At 36.5% G+C, this 25,258-nt stretch overlaps 1 long non-coding RNA gene across 1 annotated transcript in view; it reads left to right on the forward strand.

Moving 5' to 3' along the window:
- The first annotated feature begins 4,335 nt into the window (after window positions 1-4,335).
- LOC116550303 overlaps window positions 4,336-25,258 on the forward strand; it is a 21,838-nt gene continuing 915 nt past the window's right edge. The window contains exons 1-2 of the long non-coding RNA XR_004268320.1: window positions 4,336-4,346; window positions 5,628-5,635. This is a non-coding gene — a long non-coding RNA (uncharacterized LOC116550303). The remainder of the gene's footprint in view (window positions 4,347-5,627; window positions 5,636-25,258) is intronic.

Raw genomic sequence — 25,258 nt, forward strand, 5'->3', positions numbered from 1 at the left:
TAACAGAGCCTAAGTCTACACACATCAAAGTAAGTGATAGATTAAAAGACAAATGTCTCATGTTTGAATAGCTGTTTACCTGTGCCAAAATGAACTGATTAAATGGCCATTTCTTTAAAAGAAAAAAAAAAGCCAAAGTACAAAAGCTAAGAGACTCAGAAAGAAAGAGACACTTTCTATTTCCTAATATCACCTTATATACATATGCAATGTTGTAGTGTCAAAAGATAATTTCTCTGTAACATTTTTAAAATGTGAATCTGGGGATTATCTGAATATTCTATTTGTATGTTCAGGAGGCAAAGAATTATTTTCTCTAATTATAAGCTTTTGTCAATGCCATTAAAATTGATCTCTTCCTGTTCGTCTAATGTGACTAATAATTTAAGGTAGCTCAATAATAATTACTTCTCCTACATGTAACTCCTAAATAAAAGATACACAGATTTTCAAAAGGATATGTAATAGCAAGTTTACGGTGTGAAATCTGGCAGACAATATCTTAACCAAATGATAAGCCATCTAATAGCATATGCCCCTGATATGGTATAAAGAAAAGGGAACATCACCTGTGTGGTTTCCTTTTTCAAACCATAACTTCAGAACATTCATAAGAAAATATAAGGAAAACCCAAACTGAGGGACATTCTACAAACTACTTGACCAGGACTCTTCAAAAGTACAAAGGCCATGAAAGGGAAGAGCAGGAAACAGTCACAGAGCTGAAGAGACTAAGGAGATATAATGACTAAATGCAATGTGGTATCCTAGCCATCTAGGAAAAGAACACAGTGGAAGAACTACGGAATCTTCGTGAAGGCTGTAGTTTGGTTAATAGTATTGTGCCAACGTTCATTTCTTAACTTTTATAAGTATATCAAGGTTATGCAGAAAGTTAACATTAGAGGAAGCTGGGTGCAACATGATGAAACCCCATCTCTACTAAAAATACAAAAAATTAGCTGGGCATGGTGGCGCGTGCCTGTAATCCCAGCTACTCAGGAGGCTGAGGCAGGAGAATTGCCTGAACCCAGGAGGTGGAGGTTGCGGTGAGCCGAGATCGCGCCATTGCACTCCAGCCTGGGTAACAAGAGTGAAACTCTGTCTCAAAAAGAAAAAAAAAATACTCTGTGCTATATTTACAACTCAAAGATAAAATTATTTCAAAATAAAATGTTTATTTTAAAATGAACTTGTAAGTCTGAAATAAGATAAGTTTGTTAATTCATGAAACTTCAGTAAAATATCAAGAGTGGGATGCAAGAAGTTCAGTTCTGGTATATATCTATATCTATATCATCTATACCTACCCCTAAAGATAGAGATAGACATACACAAATAGACACACACACACACACACACACACACACACACACACACACACACAAAACTAAACACACACTCTAGCTTTTTAATAAGGATGAGATGGCAGGGATAGGAAGTGTGTTCTGCTTTAGTACAGGCAATAAGATGCACATAAACTTTAAAGTCCTCATGAAATCTAAGATTTCTGTTTAATATTTATGATAATTCTTTCTTTCCTAAGCCCATTAGCTCACTTCTCCATAATGCATCAGTTCAGAGTGACATCTATAAAAGTGTTTCTTGCCAGGTTTTTCCCTCTAAAATTCGTATTCCTTATCCCATCTGGCTTTGCAAATACATGAAATATATATGTTGCATCACATTATTTAAAGCAGTTTCCAATGACATTCACTGACTGCACGCATGGCTTAACTGTTCCAACATCTGATGCAAATGGCTTATTTAATTCTCCTTGGATCAAGCCACTCATCTTTGGGTCTGACTGTTGCTTATCATCATCTGTGGAGCAGTCTGCTCTACTTTTCTTCCGTCTGTTCAGGCTTAGGCAAGCTTACTGTTGAGCAATTGCATTCTTGCCATTGCCAAAATAGGTTTTATTTTATGTAATTTTACACAGCAGAACTGCTCCCCTGACAGTAGCCACCCCACTAAATCCAAGCTCATCAAACTCACTGTAATAGCAGTGGAAGAGATAAAGCCAAGACTCCTTTAAGTGTTCATGTCAGGAAACAAAGATGCAAATCCTCAGAGTACATATTTCTGTTTTTTTTTACCATTCAGGACTAGATGACCAATTCAGAAAAAAGGGGAGCTACCACATTATCATCTGTGATATTCATTCAGTTGAATTTAAAATGCCATTACAAAGATAATATTTGATCTTAACCATAAATGCCATATATCTAGCCATGTCTGGAAGCTATGAAGTAGTAATGGTTTTCAGGAAATACAAATCTCTCTATGAATATCAATTTAAAATGAGCTTGTATCTTTTTTTCCTTTTGACAGAGGATGAAAGTGATTGCTCAATTTTTGCATTACACTTTGCAGCTTTCAAAGTGATTTGATAATATGTATGCATCCAAAAAATTGGGAACAAAATATTTTAGGAATTTACCAAATGACTAGCAACTTTGAGAGAACACATTGATGTATGGCTGTTCTCTTGTACTGATATTTAAAGGAAGAAAAATGGGGCAGTCTTGCTCTCTTCACTGAGACTGGGAAAGAGATGCTGTTGCATTATTCCTTGTTTTATGTTAATATGTATTCCTTGTTTTATTTTAATAAGATTATGTGAGAAGTCCAAGACCAGATAAAAATATGATATTGTCATTTGTGAAATATTATTTTCCTTTATCTACATCACATCTGAAAATAATGATACTGCAAATGTCATTTGTTTTGTATTTTGTCTTACATTTTATACTTAAACTCTTATGTGATTTTGATCTAATAAAAACATAACTCAGGAAAATAAATCAATGGCATACATTTTATCAAAATGAACTTGTGATACTTTACATAATTCAATAACTTTCTAGTAGACCACAGTAAGACATAATATTCCCATGGGGACAGATTCACGTTCTTAGAGGAAGTGCTCACCTAACTGATAGGCAGCACAAAGAAGCACACCAAGAATGTTCTTGGGGAAGAGAATATCCCAGCAGTGTATGGTCTGATGAACTTAGCGTGTTTTATCCAGAGGAAGAGAGCAAAATGGGCCTGATGTGCCCAATATATACTTCATCAACAGTGAGCACTTTCTTCTATATCTGCCAAAGCAGAACCAACCGGAACAAAAGCAAAGTACTTATCAGTCCTCTATAGAAATGATGTAAGAGGTAAATAAGAGGTAAACATCTTACTCTGTTCAGTTCATTTACCTCTTATAGTTATTTTAAACAATAGCTTTATTGTTATTGTAAACAACTTTATAATAAATAAAGTTATTGTTCTTCTATAAAGTTATTAGAAGACTGGTAAGAAAATGTATTGCTGACATTAAATAAAATCAGCTTAATATGTATAGATTGTTATGCAGAAATTACATTGCAGTACGAAGTGGATATTTCTGTTACATTATGGGTCAATGTGGCACAGATGACTAGTGTCCAACAAAACTTTATACTCTCTTTCCTATGGAAAATTCAGTGCTGTAAGCTATTGACTCTCCAAGGAACTACATTTTCCAGACTGCCCTCATATCCAAGAAGCATGTAATTAGTTATCTCCAGTGGAAGTCACTTCCATGCTGGGATTTTCTTTTTTTTAATTCTCCATTATCTTTTTGTCTCTTGACCTAAGAACCCCTAAGTAATTTCAAAGCCACAAAATGGAAGGAACCCAGGTCTCTGATTTATTACATGGAGGAAACTTCCTAGCTCCAGGAACACCAGTGTAGAACTGTTAAACTTGCTAGGAATAAGCTTTTATCACATTAATGCTAAATTTACTGTTAAGTTGTTACAGCAAAAACCCTATCTTACACAGTCACTTATTGATCCAACAACACATTAAGATAAATAGGTATAAAAAAGTCAGCATCATCAATAATTATATCCTATGAAAGCTTCAGTGTAAGGGAGACAGAATAAACAGAAAACAAACTCCTTTAAGAAACATGTAATTAAATATAGAAGCAAGAAAGGTAAAAATACCATTAATATATATGCCATCACATGAGCAAAGTGCTGAATTAATATGACATTTAAATGTGAGTTCATAAAAACCTTTGCCTTTTTTGAAAAGAGGTGTCTAAATTATGCTTTATATGGTGAGAACTGTAATCTCAGACTTAATACCTAATTGCCTGATGTGGACTTGTACCAGATATGATACACTATTTTAAGGATTAATGGTAGAAGGACCTGAACTTCCACTACATAAATCAGCCCTCCCAACTATTCTGAATATTGAATTTGCCACCGGGCCACTGTGATTAGTCCCCCAGGCCACAGAGTGTCACTAATTTGCCTACTTGGTAACAATCTGGGTGTTCCCAAACAATTATTTTGGTCGTTTAACTCACACTAAAAGATAGAATACAGATATCTTTGTCATTCTCTGAATATCACTATCCTCTTTTCTCACATTTTCTGCAGAGGCCATTGTTGGCAAAGTCACCTAAATTCTCCATGGTCTAGAGCAAATCCCTTATTAAGAAATCTAACAAAGAACAATTCAGCAGAAAAATATGAACTCAATGTGTAAAAGACCATGACTTCCATTTCTTAAATGATGAGGACTAAGCACCAAGTGTAATAATTAATCTTTCTTGTGGGATCTCTCTTTGGTTACTCAGGTTTCTACTTTAATTTTTCTTCTCTTGTAAACATGCTGAGAAACAATTCAACTCAGATCTCCCGTAACCTATCAGTTTCTAATTCCACAGAAACTACATCCTTTAACACAGATGCCAAACTCTCCTCATAAGCTTTAGAAGGCCTAAACCATGCCCAAGGCTCCCTGGAGTCAATCTTGTGAAGGAGAGAGGCTATTTCAGAGCTAAGGGGCAAAGTGGGAAGCAATGCTTTAAATAATGAAAAGGAGGTCCATCATCCCATTCTCCCTACCCTGTTCTGCTCTTTCTTTTCTCCATAGCATGGATCATATTAGATCACATCACACCATGCTGTCTATTGTCTCTTTCGCTATTGGAATGTTAACATTATAAGGGGAAACATCTTACTCTGTTCGGTTCACTTACATATCTCAAGTCTCAAGTGTGCAGATTTTCCCATGTAGACACTCAGCAAATATTTTCTGAAAACATAAATGGATGAATGTCAAACCAAGCACCATTCATGTCACCACAATGTCAAGAAACAACTAGTCGTATTCCCATGAGCAGGTCTATTCTAGTCTTATCAAGACTAATACGGTAAGATGCTTATTTTTGTGTCTCTGGGCTCCTCCTCCACCTCTTATTTCAATCCAAAAGGAAAACTTTGTAATTCTTGCTTTCTGGAATTTGGCACAGGAGAAGGCAACAAAAGCCTGTAGTCAATAGCTTGGCTTGTTTTTTGAAAATGCATCAGGGCCATTGAAGAGAGTAGGCCAGATGTCCCAGTGGAGAAGGTTAAGGGAAGGACAGCCTCATGGTAGAATAAAGCAAAAGTCCTTAGCTTGAGAAGAGACAAAGGTTGGCAGGTTCCTGGATAAGCAATGACAAAAGAGGTTCACTCAGTGGCTTGGCAGCTCTTAAAACACGGAAACATTGGCACATCATAAGAGGGTAGAGGCAAACTGGCTGCATTTGATTTTTCCCTTTAGTTGAATAGAGATTCAGAACTAAGATTTTTAAGTCAATAATATGGGATTTTTTGCATACCTGAGATTATGAGCTCTAAATTCTACTACACAAATGTTATGCTATCTTAGGCTTTAAGAACTTAAGAACTCCAGGTTGATTTGGCTATTTTCTGGATTTTCAAATGACTTGTTACAGACTAGGAAACATCTAATGACCCTTTGGTGTAAAAAAAACCCCTTGGATTTGTGACTGGCTGAAATTTATGACCTGGAAGTTCTAAACTAATTTGATCCCTCCAGAGCAATTAACCACAGAAAATATCTCATATTGACAACCAGAAGATAGCATTAACAATACCATCTGCTTCTCTTTACATTCTCTCTCATCCTAGTAGTCAAGGTTCACTAAATTGGCCTGACCTAAAAGGAGAAAATGAGTAGAATGGCAAAAACTGAGAGGAATAAATAAGACTCACAGCTAACATTTTTTCTTTTCTTTTTTTTTTTTTTTGAAATGGAGTCTTGCTCTGTCACACCAGGATGTGCTGGAGTGCAGTGGCATGATCTCGGCTCACTGCAACCTCTGCCTCCAGGGTTTGATTCTCCTGCCTCAGCCTCCTGAGTAGCTGGGATTACAGGAGTGTGCCACCAAACCTGGCTAATTTTTGTATTTTTAGTAGAGACGGGGTTTCACCACCTTTGCCAGGCTGGTCTTGAACTCCTGACCTCAGGTTATCCACCTGCTGTGGCCTCCCAAAGTGCTGGGATTACAGGCATGAGCCACCATACCCAGCCAGATAACTTTTAATTATATAATCAGGTACTTAAATTTAATGCCAAATAAAACTTAAAATGTTTAAAAAGGATAGCGATATGTTTAAGTGGGAAAAGATCTTTCATATGTATTCAGACCATTTTTGGGAAATGTACAGGCAGTTGGACTCTGAGAAAGATTCTATACAAGTTCCCCCAACAAATGTTAATGTTTGTAAAATATATTAGCAGAAAGAGTGAGAAAGAGAGAGTGAGAGAAAGGGTGAGAGAGAGAGAGAAGGGGAGAGGAAGGAAAGAAGGAAAAAAGGAAGGAAGGAAGGAAGGAGAGAGAAAGGGAAAGTGTTAAGGGACTGGACTGAGTTTTATACCTGATTTTTCAAGTAGAAGAAAATATATGAGTCCATAATTACTGGACCTGAAAATCATTTGAAAGAATGTTCTTTCTGCGACAGGAAGGAAAGCGAAATGTGAAGTTTTCAGAAGGGAATAAATTAATTAAATTAGAAATAATGGCTATCTTCTTCAGGACATTTCTAAAGAGAAGGAATCTTAGGGAAGAATTATAGAAGAGAGACTAGAACTTCAGGGACTTGCTGAGTGTCCATCCCTGTAGATTTCTAATATACTCGTATATATTCCCAGGATGGAAGGAAGGGTGAGGAGCAGAGAAGGGAAGGGAATCCCTGGTTTACACTAAAATTAACTCCAGATGAATTAAATATTTAAACATAAGACCTAACACCATAAAAATCCTAGAAGAAAGCCTAGGCAATACCATTCAGGACATAGGCATAGGCAAGGACTTCATGACTAAAATACCCAAAGCAATGGCAACAAAGGCCAAAATTGACAAATGGGATCTAATTAAACTTAAGAGTTTCTGCACAGCAAAAGAAACAATCATTAGAGTGAACCAGCAACCAACAGAATGGGAAAAAATTTTTGCAAGCTACCCATCTGACAAAGGCCTTATATCCAGAATCTACAAAGAACTACAGCAAATTCACAAGTAACAAACCCATTCAAAAGTGGGCAAAGGATATGAACGGGCACTTTCCAAAGAAAATATATATGAGGTCAACAAACATATGAAAAAATGTTCATCATCACTGGTCATTAGAGAAATGCAAATCAAAACCACAATGAGATACCATATCACACCAGTTAGAATGGTGACCATTAAAAAACCTGGAGACAACAGATGCTGAAGAGGATGTGGAGAAATAGAAACACTTTTACACTGTTGGTGGGAGTGTAAATTAGTTTATCCATTGTGGAAGACAATGTGGTGATTCCTTAAGGATCTAAAAATAGAAATTACATTTGACTCAGCAATCCTATTACTGGGTATACGCCCAAAGTATTATAAATCACTCTTATTATAAAGACACAAGCACACGTATGTACTTAGAGGCACTGTTTACAATAGCAAAGACCTGGAACCAACCCAAATGCCCATCGATGATAGACTAGACAAGGAAAATGTGGCACATGTATACCATGGAATACTATGCAGCCATAAAAAAGGATGAATTTGTGTCCTTTGTAGGGACATGGATAAATCTGGAAACCATCATTCTCAGCAAACTGACACAAGAACAGAAAACCAAACACCGCATGTTCTCACTCATAGGAAGGGTATTGAACAATGAGAACACATGGACAAAGGGAGAGGAACATCACACACTGGGGTCTTTTGGGGGGTGGGGGGCTAGGGGAGGGGGTGGTGAAGTTAAGGAGGCATAACACTGAGAGAAATGCCTGATGTAGGTGACGGGGGGATGGAGACAGCAAACCACTATGGCATGTGTGTACCTATGCAACAATCCTGCAAGATCTGCACATGTACCCCAGAACTTAAAGTACAAAAAAAAATTTTTTTTTAAGACTGAATCTAAGTCAAAGAGAACTTTCTTTCCTATTGAAGTATCGGTTCATGGGTGAAGCATTCTAATATCTCCATATTTTTCCATGTGCTCCCTTCTTCTACACACTTTGGGTTCCTTTGGCATTGACAGAACTTTGTGTAGGCCCTTATTCAGTACTAGCAAATTGTGGATAGGCTTTCCTCTAGCGTTCCTCTCTCACCCAGCAGTGGAAGCTTGAGGACAGGGGCCATAACTTATTCTGTTCTGTATTCCCAAGGGTCATTTACTCATAAAATACTTATGAAGCATCTATTATGTACCAAAACTTCTGCTAGGTAGAGATGATGAAATTGCAACAATACTAGCAATATCTCTGGCCTTCTGAAGATTACATTGGACAAAGAGTAAACAAAAAAATAAAGAAAAACAAAGAAAAAAATGAATTATTTTAAATTACAATAATTTCTATGATCTAAAAAAAAAAAAAAGAAAGAAAAAAGAAAAAAGTCCTGGAGTGGTGGCTTACACCTGCAATACCAATCTCCCCGGAGGCTGAGACAGGCAGATTGCTTGAGGCCAAGAGTTTGAGACAAGTTTGGGCAACATAGCGAGACTCTGTCTCCATGAAAAGTTAAAAAAAAAAAAAAAAGAAAATCTAGCTGGATGTGATAGTACACAATTGCAGTCTAGCTACTTATATGGATGAGGCAGGAGGATTGAAGGTAGGAGAATCGAAGATTGAGTTACAGTTGCACTCCAGGCTGGGTGACAGAGCAAGACCCTGTCTCCAAAAAAATAAAAAAAAAAAAGTGGTGGGGAGAGAGAGATAGAAATGAGGAATAGTGGAGGAGCAGAGCAGAGGAGGCACTTCTTTAGGTCGTTTAATCAAGGCAAGTCTCTCTGAGAGGGGATAGCTTAAACTGAGATTTGAAGGAAGAGAAAGAGCTGTACATTTCTCTGTGCAAATGGTGTGTGCACATCAGTGGTGGGGCCTGTAAGCAGAAGAAAAAGCATGTGCAAGGCTCTGAACAAAACAAAACTTGATGTGCTTATGTAATTAAATGCCAGTGAATGTGAACACAGGGAATAAAGAGAGCATAGTATGGGATGGGGTGAGAAGATAGACAGTCTTGGAAGTCAAGGTAAGAAATTTTACTCCAAGAACAATGGAAGACCATTGCAGTATTATAGGCATGAAAGTGACATTATCCAATTTGGATTTCGAGAAGAGCACTTTTGTATGAGGAATAGATTTGTATGGGAGACAGTTTTAGGAGGTTTTCAGAATAATCTCAATGACAAATGTTAAATTCTTGACCCAGAGGTAGATAACAGAGATGGAGAGAAAAAGGCAGATCAAAGATACATTTTAGCCATTCGCTTCCCAGAGTGTCCTGAAGGCCTGAATATAAGCATTGACAGAAAGAGTGAGAAATCCAGGATGAGTCTCAGGCTGAGAAACTATTCAGAACATAGAGATGGGAAGATATTTTCTAGTAGTAGAAGGAACAGATGGTTACAGGTTGGGGAGGGTAGAGTGGAAAGAAGTCAAGAGTTCCATTATAGCGATTTGACAAACATGTGAGCCATCCAAGCGCAGATGTCAAGTAAACAGTTGCATAGACTGGTTTGGAGCAAGGAGAAAATTTAGCCTGAGTGGAACATTTGGGGTCAACAGCATAAGATGTAATTGAATTTATAGCAATTACCCAAATACAGAATATATGAAAAGAATTCAGTATCTTCCAGGGTGCTTATTGCACATTTGTTGAATGAGGACAAGAATCTGGACCAATAAGATAAAAGTTCTTGCCTCCATTCCTGGCCTTCTGCAACCACTGCCATTCGACCTTTTTCATGACAGTCATCTACCTTGATTTCCACATAGTATCTACTGCTTAACTTCCCAGGTATCCCATCCATTTAGTTCAACTCTTTCATATCATGTCCTAAGGAGACCCTGCACAACAAATAGCTTTACTCCCTAGTGCCAGGATTCCTATCCTTCATATTTTGATCTATCTTGCTGACAGTGGGCTTGTGATTCTGATAAGAACACAAGCAAAAAGTATATTTCCAGATGGTTCTCGAAATTAAGGGAGATGGTGAGACTACTGGCAAGTATGTTTAAAGAAAAATACATAAATAAATAGAGTCTAGGATAGCCAGGCATGGGCATGTGTTTAGATAATTAAAAGAAAAAAATTTTACAGGTCAAAGTATGATTGAATACACCTCAAACATTTCTGTACAGTTTCCATTTGGGGTAAGTGATTTTCTATAAACAATTACATGACTCTAAGCTGTCAGTTTTGTTTAAATTAAGGATTTTGAGATCTTAAAAGTTGTGCTCCACTTCCCAATCAAACATACTATGTGTTTAAGGAAACAAAATATGATGCATGTAAATTATTTAATTTAAAAGAACATCTGATTCTTTACTGGCATCATGCTTCTTATAAAAAATTTCACCGTAAGTGATCTGAATTTTCGAACATTAGCTTTCCCTCATTACCATAAAATCATGATCTCTTAAAGGCAATTTAGAGTACAATTAACCTTAAGCAAAAGATGTCATTATGTTCTGGTTGATTGTCTCAGCTTTCAAGAGTCAGTCATCCAGAACCGGTGTTTCTAATAAAAAAAATTTTCAGAAATGGGATGCGATCTATATTTTCTTGGCTCTTTGAATACGGAACAGACCTTGTGGGATGCATGCCTAATGAGTCATCCTTGTTTTTCATGAAAAACATGATTTTCCAGTACTGTAGCATTTTGCTCTTTACTGATGCATTTGCATAAAATGAATATATTACAACTTGGATGTTGTAATTTAGTTAGTTTAATTATGAAAGTCACACTGATGCCTTGGTGATTTCGTGAATCTGGAATGTGCCCAAGTTTTTTAAGGGTCTTACGTCTGATATTATGTCTCTGTAGAGTGATACTTTCTTAACTGTATTTGATTATGTTAATATTCTCTGAGTCTTGGAATGGGCACATGTTTACCTTGAATACAAAAACAAATGTACAAGATCTCACTTTAGCAGCAATTTTGCTGTGGAAGAATATAGAGCAGCACGCAAAGGAATAATATGAACTAATTAAATGTACTATCATGTTACCCTTCCAATTGAATATGGTTTAATACTCATACATTGGTTTTCATTTAAAGCACACTTACAATTAACAGTCACCAATTCACAAGTTCAGTATTTTTACACCATGTGTGTCCATAGGCACTTACAGAGTAAAAAAATCCATCACTGACCCAGTTGTTAGTATCATCAGTATGCTTGGAATATCTCTCCAAGATCCACTTACCTCTGTGTCCACACCCATTCACATATTCATTCAGTTAACATTCCTTCCATTACATACTATATTCTAGGCACTGCCATGAGGATTGAAGGTATAACAAAAAATAAGGCAGCCACAGTGCCTTCTCTCATGCCACTTATATTGTAGTGGAGCAGACAGAATGCACAGTTCAGTTAATATATTAAATAATAACTACTTTTATAAATGTTATAACGGAAATAACTGGAATGCTTGTGATAGAGCATAATGGTGACGAATATCACCTTAAGATTTTCCTCAGTTTGCCTGAATTTTAGAAGGGTTTCTGCCTGATTATAGCTCACCTACCTCCCTTTTCTTAGAGCATTTACTTGAGAAAACTTGCCATTGTAATTACTTTCTCTACTCCTTTGAGATGCAATCTTCTCCCAGCCTTTTAGCAGTTTACCATCCAGGAATGTCTTTCTGAAAGACCTGGGCCAAAGCTTTGAAATGCAATCGACAAGGATACTAGGGCCCCTATCTCCCAGTCTCTATTGGAAGGTAGGAGACTAACTTAACCAATCAGTAAACACAGATGATCTGATCACATTGAGAACGTCCCCTTTAATGTTCTATAGTACTTTTCTACTAGCTCACCTCAGTGCTTAAACACTCCCTGGATTTTTGTTTCAGTGGTATTGAGATCAATTTGTCTCCTCTATTGCAATAGTCTTACATAAGTCTTCCTTGTTTAGTGTATTTGTCCAGGACAATTTTTCTTTGACAACTGAAAAGGAAAACCCTGCCATCTTATCTTAGGTAGAAGTGAAGAAAAGGTGTCCATTCCATGAAGAGGTAGCATTTAAGCTCCAATCTAGATTATAAGCAGAAGCAATGAGAAGAATAATGAAAAAGTACTTCAGGCAGAGGGAGCAGTGAGCACCACAGCCTGTGGCTGGAATAAGCTTGCCATGCTCCAAAGACCAGGGCGGCTGACATGGGATTGAAGGGAGAGCATGAGACTGATAAACAGGCAGGGCCAGGTCATGCTGCTACTTGTAGGCCAAGGTTGGAAGTTTATATTTTATTACAAATATAATGGAAACCCATTGCAAAGTCTTAAGCAAAGCCAAGGTTGGAAGTTTATATTTTATTACGATTATAATGGGAAATCATCGCATAGTCTTAAGCAAAGGAAAACTATTACCTGGTTTGAGAAAGAAAAAAAAAAAAGTTCAGCTGAAACTGCTCTAAGGACTGGATGGAGTTGAAGCTGGTTCCTAGATATGGAGTGAGACTTTCAATATTCAGTTTGAAAAGCAAAAATATTTATATTTATGTATTTATTTGAGTTGAGATCTTGCTTTGTCACCTGGGCTGAAGTATAATGGTACCATCATAGCTCACTGCAGCCTCAACCTCTTGGACCCAAGCAATGCTCCCACCTCTGTCTCCAAAGTAGTTGGGACTAAAAGTGTACATCATCTTGTCCGACTAAGTTTTTAATATATTTTTAGAGAAAATGTCTTGCTATGTTGCCCGGGCTAGTCTCAATCTCTTGGCATCAAGCTATCCTCCTGCTTCAGCCTTCTGAGTTACTGAAATTATGGGTGTTAGTAACTATGTTTGGTCAAATCATGTGTTTTTAAAGATTCCAGATCTAAGAAGAATAGATTTGGTAACTGGGTGTATTAGTCTGTTCTTGCATTGCTATAAAGACGTACCTGACACTGGGCAATTTATATTTTTAAAAAAAGAGGTTTAATTAACTCACAAGCTGTACAGGAAACATGGCTAGGGAGGCATTAGGAAAGTTACAGTCACAGTAGACGGCAAAGGGGAAGCAGCCACATCTGACGTGGCTGGAGAAGGAGGAAGAGAGAAAAGAAGGAGGTGTTACGCACTTTTTTTAAAAATTATATTTTAAGTTCTGGGGTACATGTGCAGTTCATGCAGGACTGTTACACAGGTATAAGCATGCCATGGTGGTTTGCTGCCTCCATCCCCGTCACCTACATTAGGTATTTCTCCTAATGTTATCCCTCCCCAATCTCCCCATCACCTGCTATCCCTCTCCTAGCCCCCCACTCTCCAACAGACCCCATTGTGTGATGTTCCCCTCCCTGTGTCCATGTGTTCTCATTGTTCAATACCCGACTATGACTGAGAACATACGGTGTTTGGTTTTCTGTTCTTGTGTCAGTTTGCTGAGAATGATGGTTTCCAGATTCATCCATGTCCCTACAAAGGACATGAACTCATCCTTTTTTACGGCTGCATAGAATTCCATGGTGTACCATGTGTCACATTTCCTTTATTCAGCCTATCCTTGATGGGCATTTGAGTTGGTTCCAAGTCTATGCTATTGTAAACAGTGCTGCTATGAACATATGTGTGCATGTGTCTTTATAATAGATTGATTTATAATCCTTTGGGTATACACCCAGTAATGGGATCGCTGGGTCAAATAGTATTTCTATTTCTATATCCTTGAGGAATCACCACACTGTCTTCCACAATGGTTTAACTAATTTACACTACCACCAACTGTGTAAAACTGTTCCCATTACTTCACATCCTCTCCAGCATCTGTTATCTCCAGATTTTTTAATGATTGCCATTCTAACTGGCATAAGGTGGTATCTCAATGTGGTTTTGATTTGCATTTCTCTAATGACCAGCGATGATGAGCATTTTTTCATGTGTTTGTTGGCCTCATAAATGTCTTCTTCTGAAAAGTGTCTGGTCATATACTTTGTCCACTTTTTGATGAGGTTGTTTGTTTCTTGTATATTTGTTTTAGTTCTTTATAGATTTTGGATATTAGGCCTTTGTCAGATGGGTAGATTGGAAAAATTTTTTCCCATTCTGTTGGTTGCCAGTTCACTCTAATAATTGTTTCTTTTGCTGTGCAGAAGCTCTGAAGTTTAATTAGATCCCATTTGTCAATTTTGGCCTTTGTTGCCATTGCTTTGGGTATTTTAGTCATGAAGTCCTTGGTGCTACACACCATTAAACAACTAGATCTTGTGAGAACTCACTCACAATCATGACAACAGAAAGGGGGAAATCATCCTCTTGATCCAATCACCTCTCACCAGGCCCCTCCTCCAATGCTGGGGATTATAATTTGAAGTGAGATTGGTTGAGGACACAAATCCAAACTATATCACTGGGAGATCTGAGAATTGAAAATAAATGCAAGATTAGAATATTTCCCTAAAGAAAATATATTCAAGTACATTTTATCTTCTAGCTAAAAGGACAGAGAACAAGTAGAATAATTAAAAGTTTATTTTCAATGCATGAAACCCAATGCATTGATAAACTACTCCAGTTACTTTCAGGAGCACTAAACATGTGTTACCTCAACTGATTTTCAGTGATGATGGTGCTCTGTCAGAGAATTATGGACTTGACTGACTCATGTAATTGTGATTTCCCAGAGATTTAGACATACCTCCCTTTCCAATTTCCTCTTAACCCTATCACTAATCTAACTAATGAAAAATAAAGGAGCAGGCATTATTAGCACAGCAGGCCCACATAAACTTTTTCATGAATTTAGGAACTGTAAACAGCCAATCAGCTAAGACTTAAAACAAATGCATCGAATATGTGGTCTATCCTGCCTTAAGCTGCCTTTCAAAATCCCATTCAAAATTATTTGCAAAAGGCAAGATTTTCCTTTATGTCATTGCCTCTAAAACTTAGAGCTAAATTTGACCATTCTAATTTCTCTAGCTGAGACAACAAGCCATAATTGTATGAAGTAAGAATTTAATGAATATTAAGTGATTAAATGAATGAGTGAGTAAATAATACCATCTTTCAGATATTGGGAAACATCCATCCTCTATAACTAGAAATTGTCAACCAACATCTACTGAGATTAGCCATTTGTAAAAGTAACCCACTCACAAAGAGTTTTTAATTTATTAAAGAAATGTTTATTGTCTACTTCAAGGTCAGCAAACCTTTTCCGTAAAGGACCAGACAGTAAATATTGAGACAGTGCAAACCATGAAGTCTCTGCTGCAACTCCTCAACTCTGTCATAAATAACTGTGCTAAACACATTCAAATAAAACTTTATTTATGGACACTGAAATTTGAACTTCACATGATTTTCATATATTATGTAATATCTTTTTTGGATTTTTTCAAATATCTCAAAATATAAAAGCCATTCTTAGTTTGCAGACTGTACAAAGCAGTCTCTGCCTAGATTTAGCATGAGCCCTTGTTTGCTGACCTCTGGTTTCCTGCATGTCAGACATTGGAGAGAACAGGATAAGAAAGATAGTTTTAGAAAGCTGTTGATGATAAGACTAAGGGATCCACCAAATCCAATTTTCATGACTAAGGATTACTTTATGGAAGACCAGTCTAATGTAACCTTGAAATTTTTGCATGAAACTTGTCTAGCATATGATTTCTTTTTTGTTTTGTTTCCTTTTTCTCCAGACAGGGTCTCATTCTGCCACCCAGGCTGGCATGATCACGGCTCAGTGCAGCCTCAACCTCCAGGGTTCAAGCAATCCTTCCACCTCAGTCTTCCAAATAACTGGAACTACAAGGACAGCATCACGCCTGGCTAATTAAAAATTTTTTTTGTAGACATGAAGTCTCACTATGTTTCCCAGGCTGGTTTTGAACTCCTAAACTCGAGCAATCCTCCTGCCATTGGCCTTCCAAAGTGCTGGGATTACAGACATAAACTACCATGCCTGGCTAGGCATAGCATTCTTGATAACCAACAAGAGGTTGGAGAAAAATCATTTTTAGGGCCTCTTAAGGAGAAGTTGCCCTTACAAAACAAGTCCATTTTTAGAAAGGAAAGATATAGAGTGAGCAAAAGTAAGTATGCAGCAGTTCTACTTATGAATGAAACATCCCACAATCTATTCAGTTCCTTTGGCTCTGGTGTCATGCTTGTTAGGAAACTTTGATTTCCCATTCAACTTCCCAGGTACTTTGGTATTTCAAAGGTAATGTCCTGAGTAGCAGATATAATTATTCCTATCATAGGAAATGAAGTTCCCCACTATGAATTAATAAACTGGTAAGCTTGGATAGTTTTGATCAATTCCCCAGAGTCTGATAAATAAAAATAACTTTCTGAACAAGGAAAATTGAGAACCAGACCTGGTGTCTTGCTGAGCACACCAAGGTAGTGGCTTCCCTTGAGGCACTGACTATGCTTCAGGCACACAGCTCTTCACTGCCAAGTTCTCAGTCAAGCAGTATGTTTCTCTCCTGCCAAACTTTCTCTTGAAAATCTTTAAAATGTGTGTATTTATTTTTTATTTTCTCTGTGAATATTTCAGTATATTCTCTATAAGGACTCTTGTTAATGCCAGGATTCCATTATAATACTTAAAGCACGTTTATATTAATTCCATAGTTTCAACAAATACGCAGTTAATGTTAAATTTTCGCTGTCTTGCAAGTGTTTTAAATTTAGAGTTATATTTACATTTCTTTTTATCATTCTATATCTGCAAGCATTTACTGGGAAGCTTTTTCTGTGGTAGAAAATAGAGCTTTAAAAAATTCAACCTAAAGCTCTCTTTTCAAACCTTAGCAAGACCCTCTCTCTCTGTAGTAAACAGAGCACTGGATTGAGAATCAAAAGATCGATTAAGTTTTGGATCTTTCTCTGCCACTTAATTTATAAGTTAGGGACTCCACAGGACTTGTCTGGGACAAATTTCTTTACCTCATGAAGTAAGGAGGTTGAATAAGTAGATGCTCTTCGAAATCCTTTTCCACATGCAAATTTGTTGGTTCTATAATTCTATAAAGGTACCTAATCTATGCCCTTTGTTTGGATAGGTGATATCTTCCTTAAGTCCAGAACTTAGTCTATTGAAAAATGCAAAATTGCACGATCAATCTTTAAATGGAAACAGTCACATTCATTTGAGAATTTAGGTAATTCACATAGACTGCATATCTTTTCCAATTTACCGGGTAATTATTCCTCTTACTCCTTTGTTTAGACAACATACAAAGATCTATCCTAAATGAAATATCCAGTGTTCATGCTTAAGATATTTGTATCTCTTTCTTAAAAGTAAAAAATCTTTCAGCTTGAGATTTAAAAAAAAATGGTGTTAGACAATACCTGGTTGAAGGCCTTTTCTTTCTTTGAACATGAATAGGTTAAATAAGTAGCAGCCAATTGTATAAAACAAGAATGATATATGATCCATCACAACTAACTTAGTACTTGCTGAATTGCATTTAATATAGAAACATTAAATTGTTGTTTCTCTCTTGTGGTTTAATATTCTTCTCTATCACCTTCTTAGGAAGGTAAAGAAATTTCTCTTTTAAATGTAAAGGTCATTTGTAGCCTAGAGGCTTTAAGAAATCAATGTTTCAGTGATAATTAAAGGTTACAATTTAGAGGAAGACTTACACCATAATAAGTTAAGATCGAATAATGAAGGCATGAGAAGTGGTCTAGATAATCAAAGCTAACATTTATATATGTAACTAATAAAAAACGTTTCTAAACAGCTTCTAAAACATAAAAATTTTATTATGATTTAACATTATATAAATGTCTAATGTTAGTCTTTCAGTCTCTTCCAATCACTAAATGAATTACACATTTATTTAAAAGTGATCCCAACCAATTGTCCATGTGTATTTCTGTGTTCACGCAGAATTTTAAAAAAATAGACATCTGCTTTTATTCTCTGTAGAAGCTATATGAATTTTTTCTTCTTTTAACATAGTCCTTAAATTTAGAAGATAAGCACAATAAAAACTTGACTAAAAAGTAATTTGGTCAACTTGGTACAATACAAGCAAGAATAAAGAAAAACACTCTCTCTGTGTATCTATCTATCATCTATCTATCTATCTATCTATCTGTCTATCTATCTATCTATCTATCTATCTATCTATCTACCTACCTACCTACCTACCTACCTGTCTATCTATCTATCTATCTATCTATCTATCTATCTATCTGGTGGAATTCATTCCCCTCCTGTATTAAGTGGGCTGAACGGCAGTACAGAGAGAATAGTTTCCAATAAACTAGAGAAAGACATCATCCTCCGTGATCTGCTACAACTACATCTGAGCAAATATATATGACACAAAATGTGGCAACCATAAACAATTTAGGATTAGATAGACAGGGCCAAATAGCGTTCATCAGCAAATAAATAGTAACCCTATAATTCCAGAGTCATTTTGGTGACAGGGCAAGAATTAAGAGTAAAATTATTCCACTCAACAGCACAGCCCACAAGCAGATGAAACATTAACAGAATGATGAAGTTCAAAAATGCCTTTGGATTTTCCTTTTCTCAATAGATGTAAAGCACATCATTTGCCTACATACATATTTTCAGTCATGTAATTCCAGTTCTCATCAGTCCCAATAAATTATAGATGATCACATAGAGATGGAAACCTAATCCAAAATGAGCTGAGCTATACCATAGATGGCTTTGTTTACCCACTCTCTTTTAGGATGTAGAGTGTTTTTCCACCTAAACTGATGCAGCCTGCATTCCACCCCAGGACTCTTTCTTACAGGCATCCCCTTACCAGAAAGCTCTTTTAGGCACAGTCACATGATAGAACTGGTGAAGAAAGAAACTCTGTGGAAGAGAAGAATCCACAGGAGCCCAGAGCACCCTGGCCCTGAGCCAGCTCCATTTTAATTCCTTCACAGCTTTCCAAAGTGAACAATTGGGAGACTCTTGACACAGACTATAACTCTTTTCCTGAGACATAAAGAGATGTCTTTTCAAGGTTCCCATACTGGTTTTTAGAATCTGTTATTAATGTTATTTTTTAGATTAGAAATATTCCGTTGTGGTATAATAAAGAGAGCTTGCATATATAAGCTATCCTACCAGAAGCACAATAGTAAATGTAAAAGGTGTATACTGCAAATAACCTTATGCTGCAAATAACAATTTATGATGTAAATAACCACCTAACGCTTTATTTCTACTTTCTTTACTTCAGAAAACTATACTGCCTTTATCTACCACATGCATTCCTATTCAGGTCTAATCACTACTCTTCAGGAAAAATATTTTTAAAAGACCAGCAAAAATAATCAAAGAGGTGGACTCACTGCCATATGCAAACAGACTAAAGTGATTAGGATTCTTGGAGCTAAAAATATAAAGGTTTAACAAATATATTAAGTACTATGAATAATTCATTTACCAAATTTCTAAGCAGTTAGCAGCGATTACATGAATTAAAACTAAGAGCTAAATTTTGGACATAAAACAGCCACTCTAAGTTCTACACTATACAGTCAACTTTAGAAAATGATCACATTAAGCAGTACAGGTTGGGATTTTTCTGTTTCTTAAAAAATCTGTATTCATTTTCTGTTGCTGTGTAACAAATTACAACAAACTTGGTGGCTTAAAGCAATATCCATTTATTGTTCCATTTCTATGAGTTAGAAATCCAACAGCAGCTTAGCTGGACTCATCACTTAGGAGTTCACACTCAAGGCATGAGCCAGACTGTGATTTTATCCAGAGGCTCTGGAGAATAATCTACTTCCTAGCTCACTCAGGATGTTGGCAAAATCCAGTTCCTTGTGGTTGCAGGACTGAAGTCCTATCTTCTTGCTAGCTGTAGTCTAGCAGTTGCTCTAGGGTCCTGGGCTGTTCCCCTGCTACATAGCCCCCTGTGCTCTCAGAGCCAGCCACAGAGAAGCTCCCTTGCATCAAATGATTCTCATGCATCTAGTTTCTTTCCAGAAAGAGCCCACTCCCTTTTAAGGGCTGGTGTGATTACAACCACTAATTAAAATCTTCCTGTCTTAAGAACATCTTAATATTTTGGGACATAATTAAATCTGAAAAATCCCTTCACATGAGCATCTAGGTTCGTTTCATTAGGTAACTGGGAGAAGGTGCATGTACCACAGGGGCAGACCATCCTAGGGGTTATTTTAGAATTCTATACACCACAAAATCCTCATGCACACATCTCAGAAAGTTGGGGTTTTGTCAATGTTTCTAATCTTTGAGATTAATATCAAATAAGAATACTCTTTTTTCTAATCATAACATGGCCCTTTGTGTCTGTGTTAAAAACAAAACTGAGGCTGGAGAAGGCACAATGGAAATCATTGTTTACGTTCTCAAATTTCCTCCAAACTTTTGTAACTTTTCTTCACATTTTTCTTATTTGCTTTATCAGCTATCAATAATTGATGTCTCTTTTCCTTTTTGTATTATTTTCTCCTCTGGTTTAATTAGTAATTAAGCTTAATTGACCAAAATTCATAGGAATAGCTCTTTATCACAAATAAGCATTAGGAAGAGACATTTTCAAACAAAATAAAGGCGTTGGATATCCTAATGAAGTTAGAGGTATGGTAGACAGTGAGAAAGATTTATTCAGAAATTAGTATGACAAGTAGACTGCTCTTGGGAAGGAAAACTCAAGCATTCGTAGTTTCAGAGAGGAGCTTTGGGTACCAGGTTTTGACAAAATTATAGTGTAATAGAGAAACATCCAAATAATGATTTTTCTCAAATCTAATTATTTTCACAAGCACTTAAAATAAAACAGTTTAATTTTAATTTTTCAACCAAGTCATACGATGTACATTTTCTAGCTATGTCAGATGGTTTTGTGCCTTCAGTACAAAGCAACAGCAAGGACAAATCAAGAGTTCAATTCTTTAGTCTCTTCAACTTCATCACCTTTAACTCTTCAGTAAAAACTAAAATATTCAGCACAGTTTGACCCACCAGGAAGTCTATTCTTTTTACCTAGCTTTAAATTGGTGAGTCAAAAATTAAATTGAGTGGTTTGCCAATGGTCTAATATTTGACATTTACTCTACCATGACAGATGTATAAAGCTATGCCCTATCTATGTGCCTGTGGACTTGAGTTCAAGTGAATCCAACAAATTATTTTATATGTTAATTTAAAAATATATGCCATATAGATAAATTCTCACATGCCATAGTAAACCTAAAGCAACGTTTTGCTGCCGAAATTTAAACTCTTGAAGGTAGTCTCTTTTGATAGAATCTAGGACACAGTACCATTTGTTCTGCATCTTCCCTTTTAATTCAATGTCCACAGCAAAACTTCAAAAAGAACACTTTCTCTTAGAATAGGTCATGTTCTGCAAAGCAAAGGAGAGCAAAACTCAAGTTTCAGTGATTTCTATGCAGAAACACAGATATGCAAAAGCAGTAGTGGAGCTGACCCGATTATTTTAAAGATTAAGAGAAGAAACTTGAGGCTGACAAACTAGCTTTCTTCAGCTTTCATTAAGGAACATGGACCTCAAGGTCAGATTTTCCAACCACTGTGACAGGGACCAGTTTACTTAAATTTAATCTGTAAAACCTCTTATGTATTAATGTTGTAAAATGAAATAAAAAATGAAAAATTCTTCACTGCAGTTTGTGGCATAGTGTAACTGCTAAATAAATATTACCATCCATATGTTATCAATAAAGAAATTGACCTTAACAAATTGACACTAAGTTGCAACATTTTGTGGGGCAGCTAAATTTAACTATATTGCTATGTAGTGACCTGTAGTTTGTAAGCAGGTCAGCTGCCATTCTTCCTGAGCTTGTATTTTCACTTCAGAGTATACATGAACCTGCTGATAATTCACGTGCTGACCATTTGCTATGAGCTACAAAGTCAAGTCAATAATTCAATAGGGGAAAAGTGGATATGCGAATGTTAATGTTGAAGTAGCTGTTTTAGTTTACCCATTTAATATTCTGGGAAGTGTGGATTGATCATCTCAATTAAGGAGTTTTAGTACTTCATCCTTAATTCTGTCCCAGTTTAGAACTTCAACCTCTAGTTCCCTTCATTCGTTTCCTAACTCTGCTATAATAAATTACTACAAACCAGATGGCTAACACTACACAACTTTATTATCTTGCTGTTTTGCTGTTGTTGTTTTTTTGTTGTTGGTTTTTGTTTGTTTGTTTGTTTTGCGACACAGTCTTGCTCTGTCTCCCAGGCTGCAGTGCAGTGGCACGATCTCAGCTCAGCCTCCTGAGTAGCTAGGCAAGTGCCACCATACCCAGCTAATTTTTGTATTTTTAGAAAAGACAGTGTTTCACCATGTTGGTCAGGCTAATCCCGAACTCCTGACCTTGTGATGTGTCCGCCTCAGCCTCCCAAAGTGCTGGATTAAAGGCGTGAGGCACTGCATCCAGCCTATCTTGCAGTTCTTAAGGTCAGCACTCTGATACAGCTCTCAGCAGGCTAAAATCAAAATGTTGGTAGGGCTGGCTTTTTCGTTTTTTGTTATTATAATATTAGAATTGCTTTCTATCTATAAGCCAATATCAACAAACAGGGGGAGGAGAAGTAGAGATGCTTGCTAAACTTTAGGAAAAGATATATATCTAGACTAAGCATTTATTAAGATGGTTGTTCCTCTCTCAATGGACAAGGGCTCACCATCTTATTTCAGTGGAAGAAATTGATAACTGTCTTTGTGCCTCAGAGTAACATAGTTGAACTATAATCACGATTTCTGAAGATTGCTATTCTTTTCTTAATTGACAAAAAGACGATTCTCAAATCTATAACTTTCAGATTAGACTCTTTTCAGCTATAGCTGAAGTTTATCTTCATTTGTGGGCACTGTATGTTAAAGACATAAAATCAAGCTTATGCAGCAGAGTATTAGTAGGAACATGAGGAGACTCAGAATAAAATTATATCTGAAGAAGTCAGAGGAATTTTGAATATTTAACCAAGAAAAAAAGCACTTAATGAGTCTGGAAAGCAAGAGGATGGAAATAACTTTTAATTGATTCAATATAAACTTTATAGGTGCTTACTATGAGCCTGGGGTGCTGCCTTAGTTGTGAGAGCACTGCAATACTTAAGACCCACCATCTTCTCTCTTGTGGAAATGGAGACGTAAGTAGATAATTTTAAAACAATATATTAAGACCTGATTTCAAGTTATGTTCATGATAGTTGCTTTGGAAGTTTACATTCAGGCTGCCATGAAGGTGCAAGATTCATTGGCTTAGTGCCATTATGATTTTATGATCTCTAACCTCAAAAGGATTTTTCCATCAGTTCTCTAAAACCCTGTTTTTTTTCTCTTTGGAAATGAATCATCTTTGATCCTCCCATCTCAGCAGCATAATCTTTCCCATCAGCATCTGAAGATGTTCAAGTCCTACCCTTCTTAAAACAAAATCCTTCGTCAATTCATAACCCTCTAACTTATTGTCATTCTTACTCTCCTCTACTTTATACACTAAAGGCTCCAACGCATACTCTACACTCCATGTCTCTTTTTTCACCTCTGATTCTCTCCTCAACCCATCACATTCTGTCTCCCAACCTCACCAGTTTCCACAAGAGATTAAACCATTACTAGATTCATTAATAATGATCTCACTGCAAAATTCCATGATTAAGTTTTAATTTTTATTGTAGTTCACTTCTTTGCAGTAGTTGACAAAATTATCTAATCCTTCCTTTATAAAAACAAAACACAACAACAAAAAAAACCTCTTTTCCCCTTTATTGATGACATCACCCTACATGGAGCTTCCCCCTACGTCAGTAGCAGAATCTTTTCTTAGTCTTGCTTTTCGTGTCTTAAATTGGGTGTCCTGGTCCCCTACTTTTCTCACTCTATAAATTATCCTAGAAAATGCCCATATATTCCTATATCTTTCATCATTATCTACATGTGGAAATTGCCAAATCCAAAGCTAATGCAAAGAAAAATTCTATGAGCTATAGACTCATATATCCCACTACCTATGATATTGCATAGGTAACTTGAAATCAGTATGTCAAGATCTGAACTCATTATCTTCTTCCCACCTAATGCCATATCTTCTCCTGTTCTCCCTAATTCAGTGAACAGGATGACCATCTACTCAGTAACTCAAGCCACAAACCTGACTATCATCTTTGAGGGCCCACTCTGTGGCTTGCTTGAGTCCATGCAAAGAACAGTCTCTCTACCTATGCAGTACACATTACTGCCTTCCATTCCCATAACCCCATATGTCCTCAGAGTGTCCTAGTCATTGTTCTCCCAAGTATCTTCCTTCTCCTTGCATCCCATTACCAATGCTCTGGTATGATTTCCCATCATTTTTTGGCTATGTCACAATGAATCACAACTGGCTATTCTCCTTTTTTTGCACTCAACTAAATTTTCCACTGAAATGAGTTTGTTTCTAAAATATAAATATGATTATGTCCTCTTCTTAGTGACATTCCTCTTTAGTGGTTAGTGGTTTCCTATTTTCATAAAAATGTAATACAAAATCCATCAAGACCTACCTCTCTTTGTGTCTCTGGCCCCCAACTCACATATTCAGCCATCATGAACTATTATTAGTTCACCATAGTTTCTTTTCTCTGGACCCTTGAATATTTTCTTCCATTCCATCTGTCTGCAATACTATCATTTGCTTGGCTATTACTGCCTTCAAAGAGCTGAAAGGACACTCTCTGTGATTATCCTTATATTACTCCTATTAGACTCTGTGAGGGCAGGAAATTTGTCTGTCCTTTGCAGTATTGTGTCCCCAGTGTTTAGTATAGCTTATGGAATTTAATATATGTTCTGCATGTAAGTACATATATGCCTACATGCAGAACATATACCTGTGTATGTATATGTAGAGAGAGATATATACCTACATAAGGAACATAAATTAAAATCAGTATATATATATATATATATATATATATACCTACATATATATATATA

This window comes from Sapajus apella, unplaced genomic scaffold (genome assembly GCF_009761245.1).
Source record: "Sapajus apella isolate SASKATOON/1434 unplaced genomic scaffold, GSC_monkey_1.0 scaffold7, whole genome shotgun sequence".
NCBI lineage: Eukaryota > Metazoa > Chordata > Mammalia > Primates > Cebidae > Sapajus > Sapajus apella.